The following is a 6,186-nucleotide window of genomic DNA, read 5'->3' on the forward strand; positions in this document are numbered from 1 at the left end:
ATTGATGAGTAGATAATGAAAATGTGGTTCATTTATACGATGGAGTTTTATTCAGCAGTAAAGAAAGATAAAATCATGAAATTTGAAGTTAAATGGATGGAACTAAAAACTGTTACACTAAGTGAAGTAACATAGACTCATAAAAAAATGACATATGCTCTCCATCATATGTGTATCCTAGAACCAAATCCTTGTATATGAGCATGTATCCAGACATAACTACAGAAACCAGGATAATGAAAAGGAACCAGGGAGGTAAAGGAAAAGAAAGAACCTGAGAAAGAAGAACAGTAGGAAATACAGGTGTTATTAAGGGAGATATGGATAAAAATTGGGTTATTTATATGGGGGGGAGGGAGGGTTATACAAGGAACCTTGGGGATAAAGGGAAAGAAGGTGCTCAAAAGAGGAGGGACCACAGGAGAAGGGTATTATTAAGGGAGAAATGGGAAAAATGGGGAAACCATGGTGGAGGGGTTAGACAGTGAGAGAGATAAATAGCTAGTTTTAAAAAAACCATGGAGCCATATTAGCCCAACAACCTATTGAACAAATTATACATACAACTAGCTCAAGGAACATAATATGTGTCTAGTAAAGGTTATCTGAGAACCTTTGGTTATTGCCCAAGCTTTATCTACATAGCGCATGGTAGTTAAAAGTACCAGACTGGTGGAACTAACTTGGATGTTTAACAGCCATACTTTGAGGCCTATTCTAATCTGGTCAGAGGGACTTAAAGGACAGTTTTCACTACTTGCCCTCCAAGGTCGACTTAAGTTCCAGGGGACTATAAAGCATATCTCAAAATGTCCTGTAACTGTGGTGCGTCACCTGTCCTCTTGATCAAGGAGGCCGTGGAGACCCCACCAGATGGACTTGAACCAGTGTCCAGTCTACAAAGAGGAGGATCAACAGAGAGGAAAATAAAGCCAGGCGCTTTGACTTATGTTCACATAGATGGCACTGGTAAAAGAAAGGATCCAGTGGCTCCTCCCAAGCCCACGTGACCCCTGAGGAACAAATCCTCAAACAACTTTAAGAGTAAAAATAAATTAGTTAATCTGGGTCAACTACATGATCTTAAACACCCAAAAGGAAAGTATAAGGAAAGATTAAAGTGATCAGTATATTTCTTTAAGAGTCCACGTGTATAGCTAAAGGCTACATAACAAGAAACAATTCTAGACAGGAGATACCTTCCTTTGAGTTGTTGGCCAGGGTGGCCCAAGGGACTCCCAGATAGTAACCCAGCATAGAATTGGGAAAATGAACAGCAGACCCCAATCTTACCTAAAGGAATGTTGGCAACTGATTGCTGCTAGATGAGGACAAGCTGATCTTCCTAAAACAAGGAACTCTAGATAGGCTGACTAGATTCAGCAGATGGACTTGCACTGGGAAACGGCTGGTGGCACTGACAACACAGTGGACAGTAACAAGGATGACAGAGTGTATGGGCTCCAGTGTTGGGAGGGTGCTATGGAAGGGTTTGGGATGCAGGTATAAAGATGAATAAGATTGTTTGGGATGTTCTGTATGAAATACAAAAAAAGAAAAAAAATCAATTAAAAATGAGTTAAAAAATAATCTACACACAACACATTTTAAAAAAGAGAGAGACAACATCATACTCCATGCTGAAACATGGATTTTCCTTAAGGATATTCACTTTTACCACTGCTATTTAGCATTGTACTGAAAGTTTCAGCCAGAGAAATTACAGAGCTCTTTGAAAAGCCGTCTGTGATAGTTAATCTTGGTTGTCACTTGACTGGATCTGGACTCAGTAGATAAGCACATTGGGCACATCTCTAAAGGGCTCTCTTGGTCAGGTTATTTGAAGTGGGAAGATCAAGCCTAAATATGGTTGGCACATTCCAATGGCAGCCAGATCACATGAGGTCCAAGAGAAAAACCTTGCCTTTTGCCTCTTTGCCTTCGCATCCCTCTGGAGAGCTCATTTATGCTGTAAGTTTACCTTATCCTGTTTGAAAGTTCATGGATCCTGTTGCTGCTGTCACGGCTCCAGCAACAGACATCAGAACCCAGCTTCTTCAGGCTTCCAACACGGACTGAAGACCAGTGACTCTCCAAGAATCAGTCAGGCCTTCAGCACTGGGTTGAGACTACTGAAGCATGCAGCCACATGTACTGAGCACCTACTGAGTTCTCAGCCTCTCCAGTGTGAAGACTACCACTGTTCACTACCCAGCCCACACCATGTAAGCCAATCTAATAAATCCCTTTTAATATTTCATTCTATTAGTTCTGTTCCTCTAGAGAAGCCTGGCCAACACAGCATCTAAATTGGAGAAAAAGTAAACTATCTGCACTAACAGCATGATCCCACAAAATCCTGACAAGAAAGCTAACAAGAGCTAATAAAAAACAAAAAACAAAAAGTTCAACAAAGTTACAGAGATCAACACAGAAATACCAACTGTTCTATACACTGAAATGAACAGTCTTAAAGAAAGCAATTTCATTTACAACAGCATTTAAAATATAAACTACATCTAGAAATAAATTTAACCAAGAAAGTAAAAAATCTTCTGATTTCTACAAAATCAACACGCAAAAGAATGAAATTGGACCACTTGGCTCACATCAGTTTCAAAAATTAAAGTATACCAGCAACTCAAATATAAGAGCTAAAATCCGAAAGTCAAAAACCTCTTAGAGGAAAATCTCCATAACACTGGATATGGTAATAATTTTTTTTTTTTTTTTTTTTTGAGAAAGGGTCTCCTGTAGCCCCCGCTGGCCTGGAATTCACTATGTAGACCAGGCTGGCCTTGAACTCACAGAGCTCCGCCTGCCTCTGGGATTAAAGGCATGCACCACCACGCCCAGCAATAAATTCTCAGATTTGACACAAGCAGCTAAAGAGAAATAAACTGAACTTCAGGTCAGGTGTAGTCCCACAGCTTTGATCCCAGTACAGGCAGAGGCAGGCAGATCTCTGTAAGTTCAAGGCCAACCTAGTCTACAAAGTGAGACCCTGTCTCAAAAATAAATAAATAATAATTAAAAAATAATAAGTGGAACTTCATCAAAATTTAAAACTTTGAGTAATCAACATTATCAAAAACTGAAAAGGCCCAGTATGGCAGAGCATGCTATAATCCCAGTACTTGGTACACAGAGACAGGAATCTTAACTCAAGGACAGTCTGCACTATATAGCAATACCCTGTCTCAACATTCCCCTCCCCCAGTAAAAAAAAAAAAAAAAAAAAAAAAAAAGAAAAGAAAAGAAAAGAAAACCACAATTTGTGTGTGGGAGGGGTCACACAGCTGAGTAATATTAGCCCCTGGTTTCTCACTAGCTTTGCTGTAGATGGCACCTCTGAACTGAGTCAGGATGGTAACTGTCTTTTTATTAAAAACTTTGATAAAAGTTTCATATTCAAATGACTATCTCCACAACTGAAAAAATATTTTAACCCAATTATAAAAAATGGACAAAGAGGGGCTGGAACAATGGCTCAGCAGTTAAGAACACTGGTTGTTCTTGCAGAAGACCTGGGTTCAAATCCCAGCACCCACATGGCAGCTAACGACTCTCAGTAACTCCACTCCCAGGGGATCCAACAGCCTCTTCTGACCTCCGCAGGCTTTGCATGACACAGGTGCACTTACCTACATGCAGGTAATACACGCATACACATAAAATAAAAAAAATAAAAAATTTGTTTAAGTTTTAAAAAAATGGGCAAAGAGTAGCCATTAAACATATGAAAAGATGCTCAGCAACATTAGTCATTAAAGAAATACAAATTGAAACAATAAGAACCACTACACATGATCCCAAGGAATCAAAAGGTGGGGTAGAAAGTTTTTGACAAAGATGTGGAGAAACTGGAACATTTGCACATCACCCCATGGGAAAGCTCAGCAGTTACTTAAGAAGCTGAACAAAAGTTTATCATATGATCCAAGAAGTATATTTATTTATATATATATATATATATATATATATATATATATGAGAATATATACATATATAAATTTTGGAAAACAGGGGCACAAACAGATACACATCAATGTTCACAGCAGCAGTATTCACTATAACCAAAGAGAGGAAGAAACTGGACAAGCAAAATATATACAGATTATTATTCACCCTTAAAATAAGAATTAAGTTCTGATATAAACCACAACATGGATGAACCTTGAAAACATAAGTTATAGCTGCCAGATACAAAAGGACAAATATTTGTTATTGTATTTGCATGAAATATCTGAAATGGGAAAATTCATAAGAGAAAAGTTTATTACAGGCTACTGGAACTTGGGAAAGGAGACAGCAGAATTAATACTTAATGGTCCCTGAGTTTCTGCTTAGGATGGTGAAAAGATTTTGGAACTAGGGCCAGGGTGTAGCTCAGTACTAGACTAGGTATCTAGCAAAAGCAATTCCCGCACTGAAGAAAAGCAGTAGTTTTGGAAATCGGAAATAGTTTGCACAAGATGTCGGGTGAAATTAATATCCCTATTTTGTTATACATTTTTATTATAATTTTTAAGGGCTAATTCAGATAAAGTTGTTTCCCTGACAACTCTCCAACAGTTTCTCATCTCCTCAGAGTGACACACCAAATTTCCAGAAGAGTCTTACACAATCTCTCCTTAGCGCTTCCCTGTCTGATCTTCACTAACTGGCCTCCTACTCTGCTCCTTGACTAACAGGCTCGCTTGTGGACTTCGACTTCGCACTTTCTTTTCTTTCAGATAGCCACAAGGTGACCTCTTCCTACAGTTCTCAACTCAAACTTCTCGGTGAGAGGAGGGGAAGGTACTAGTATTCAATGCCAGGAAGTTCTGAACTGCCCCATCCATGCCACACTTGAACCCCATTTGTATAGTCTGTAATACAAGGTCAGTGGGAATTCATTCCTGTAATCCCAGCAGAAGCAGGTTTGTCTCCAGTTCCAGGCCAGCCTGGCTACAAGTGTAAGGCCAGCCTGGCTATTTAGTGTGAACCCTGTCTCAAAAAAAACAAGGGTCTCGACAAAACCAAGGGGACTAAAAAAAGCCTAAATTACTACGATTTGGGGACTCCTGAATTAGCATCCTAAAGATGTTTTTGCCCTCTTCAGCGTTTTGCACATCACGACTGTAAGAGCAAGCCAGATGCAACAAGAAAAAGAGCCAATCGTGCAATGGTTTGAACTCTGGAGATTTGACAAAATCTGCACAATCATGGAAGGCGGGTTGTTTTCCCAAGGCTTAGTTTTGTGGGCAACAGGCCGCAGACGAAGGCCAAACCTTGGGGTGCCCCAGGCAGCAGCCTAGCCAGCTGAGGGCGGAAGGGGCGGGGAAGTCCGCTGCGGGCGGAAGCCGGGAGGAAGCCGGGGGCACTGAGGGCCTCTTCCCAGTGCAGAGAGGAGGAGGAAGGCTTCGACTCTAGGATTTCCCCAGCACAGCGCCGGGGTCTGTCCCACCGGCCTGAGCAACCCCAGGGGCCCGACGTATGTAGAAGGCTAAGAAGGCTATACCCAGGGTACAGAGAGGGGCAGCAGGAGACGGGAGGACACGTTACCCCGAAAAGAGCCAGATCAACGGGTCTTCTTCAGCGGGATGACGTGTGGCCGGCCACAGCACCAAAGCCTGCAACCCAGGTTTTCACACCAGGCATCATAGCTGCTCCTTTATTCCCGCGCAGCAGAGGACTCGGCGGGACCACACCGGGCAGTCTCCCTACGCTTCAGCTTGGGGGACCGCCCTAGGCCACTTCGCGCCCGCGGCCCCGCCCCAAACTTCTCCGGCCGCCGTGTCCCTCCCACCAGCCATCCTGGCCGGCCCGCACAGCTCGCATGCGCGAAAGCTGGCCGCCGCTTAGCGTTCTGGGAAATGTAGTCTCGGCGAGGTGCGAGTGAGCAGCCCGAGTCCTCCATCCCGGTGGAATCCCGGGAAGTCGGAGCGCTCCCGCCAGCCTGTCATTCCCATCCACGCACCTCGCCAGCCAGCTCGCACGCACCGCCCTTCCTCGCTCGTTTGCTCCTGTCAGGGCGCGCCCTCGGGGAGAGCCTGAGACCCCTCTTCCCTCTTGCGAGCGGCTGGGGAGGCGGGGTCCGCAGCCCGCCCCGCGCCGGCAGCTCCCCGCCCCCTCCCCGTGGTGTCGGGCCGGGACCCGAATCCAGGCAGCGGCCGCAGGAGGCGCGGCGGCGGCGGCGGCGGC

General features: G+C 43.8%; 1 protein-coding gene across 5 annotated transcripts in view; it reads right to left on the reverse strand.

Annotated features, from left to right (window-relative positions):
* Wrn (WRN RecQ like helicase) overlaps window positions 1–6,130 on the reverse strand; it is a 135,191-nt gene extending 129,061 nt beyond the window's left edge. For 2 of the 5 annotated variants that reach the window (XM_029569246.1, XM_029569247.1), the window contains exon 1: window positions 5,548–6,129. The gene's annotated coding sequence lies outside the window, so the exon portion shown is untranslated. Of the gene's footprint in view, window positions 1–5,547 lie in introns of all 5 variants that reach the window. The other 3 variants (XM_029569245.1, XM_008844934.3, XM_029569248.1) reach the window with 3 other exon arrangements.
* Between the last annotated feature and the right edge of the window lie 56 nt (window positions 6,131–6,186).

The sequence above is a fragment of the Nannospalax galili genome, unplaced genomic scaffold (genome assembly GCF_000622305.1).
Source record: "Nannospalax galili isolate Female #2095 unplaced genomic scaffold, S.galili_v1.0 scaffold680, whole genome shotgun sequence".
NCBI classification, from domain to species: Eukaryota; Metazoa; Chordata; class Mammalia; order Rodentia; family Spalacidae; genus Nannospalax; species Nannospalax galili.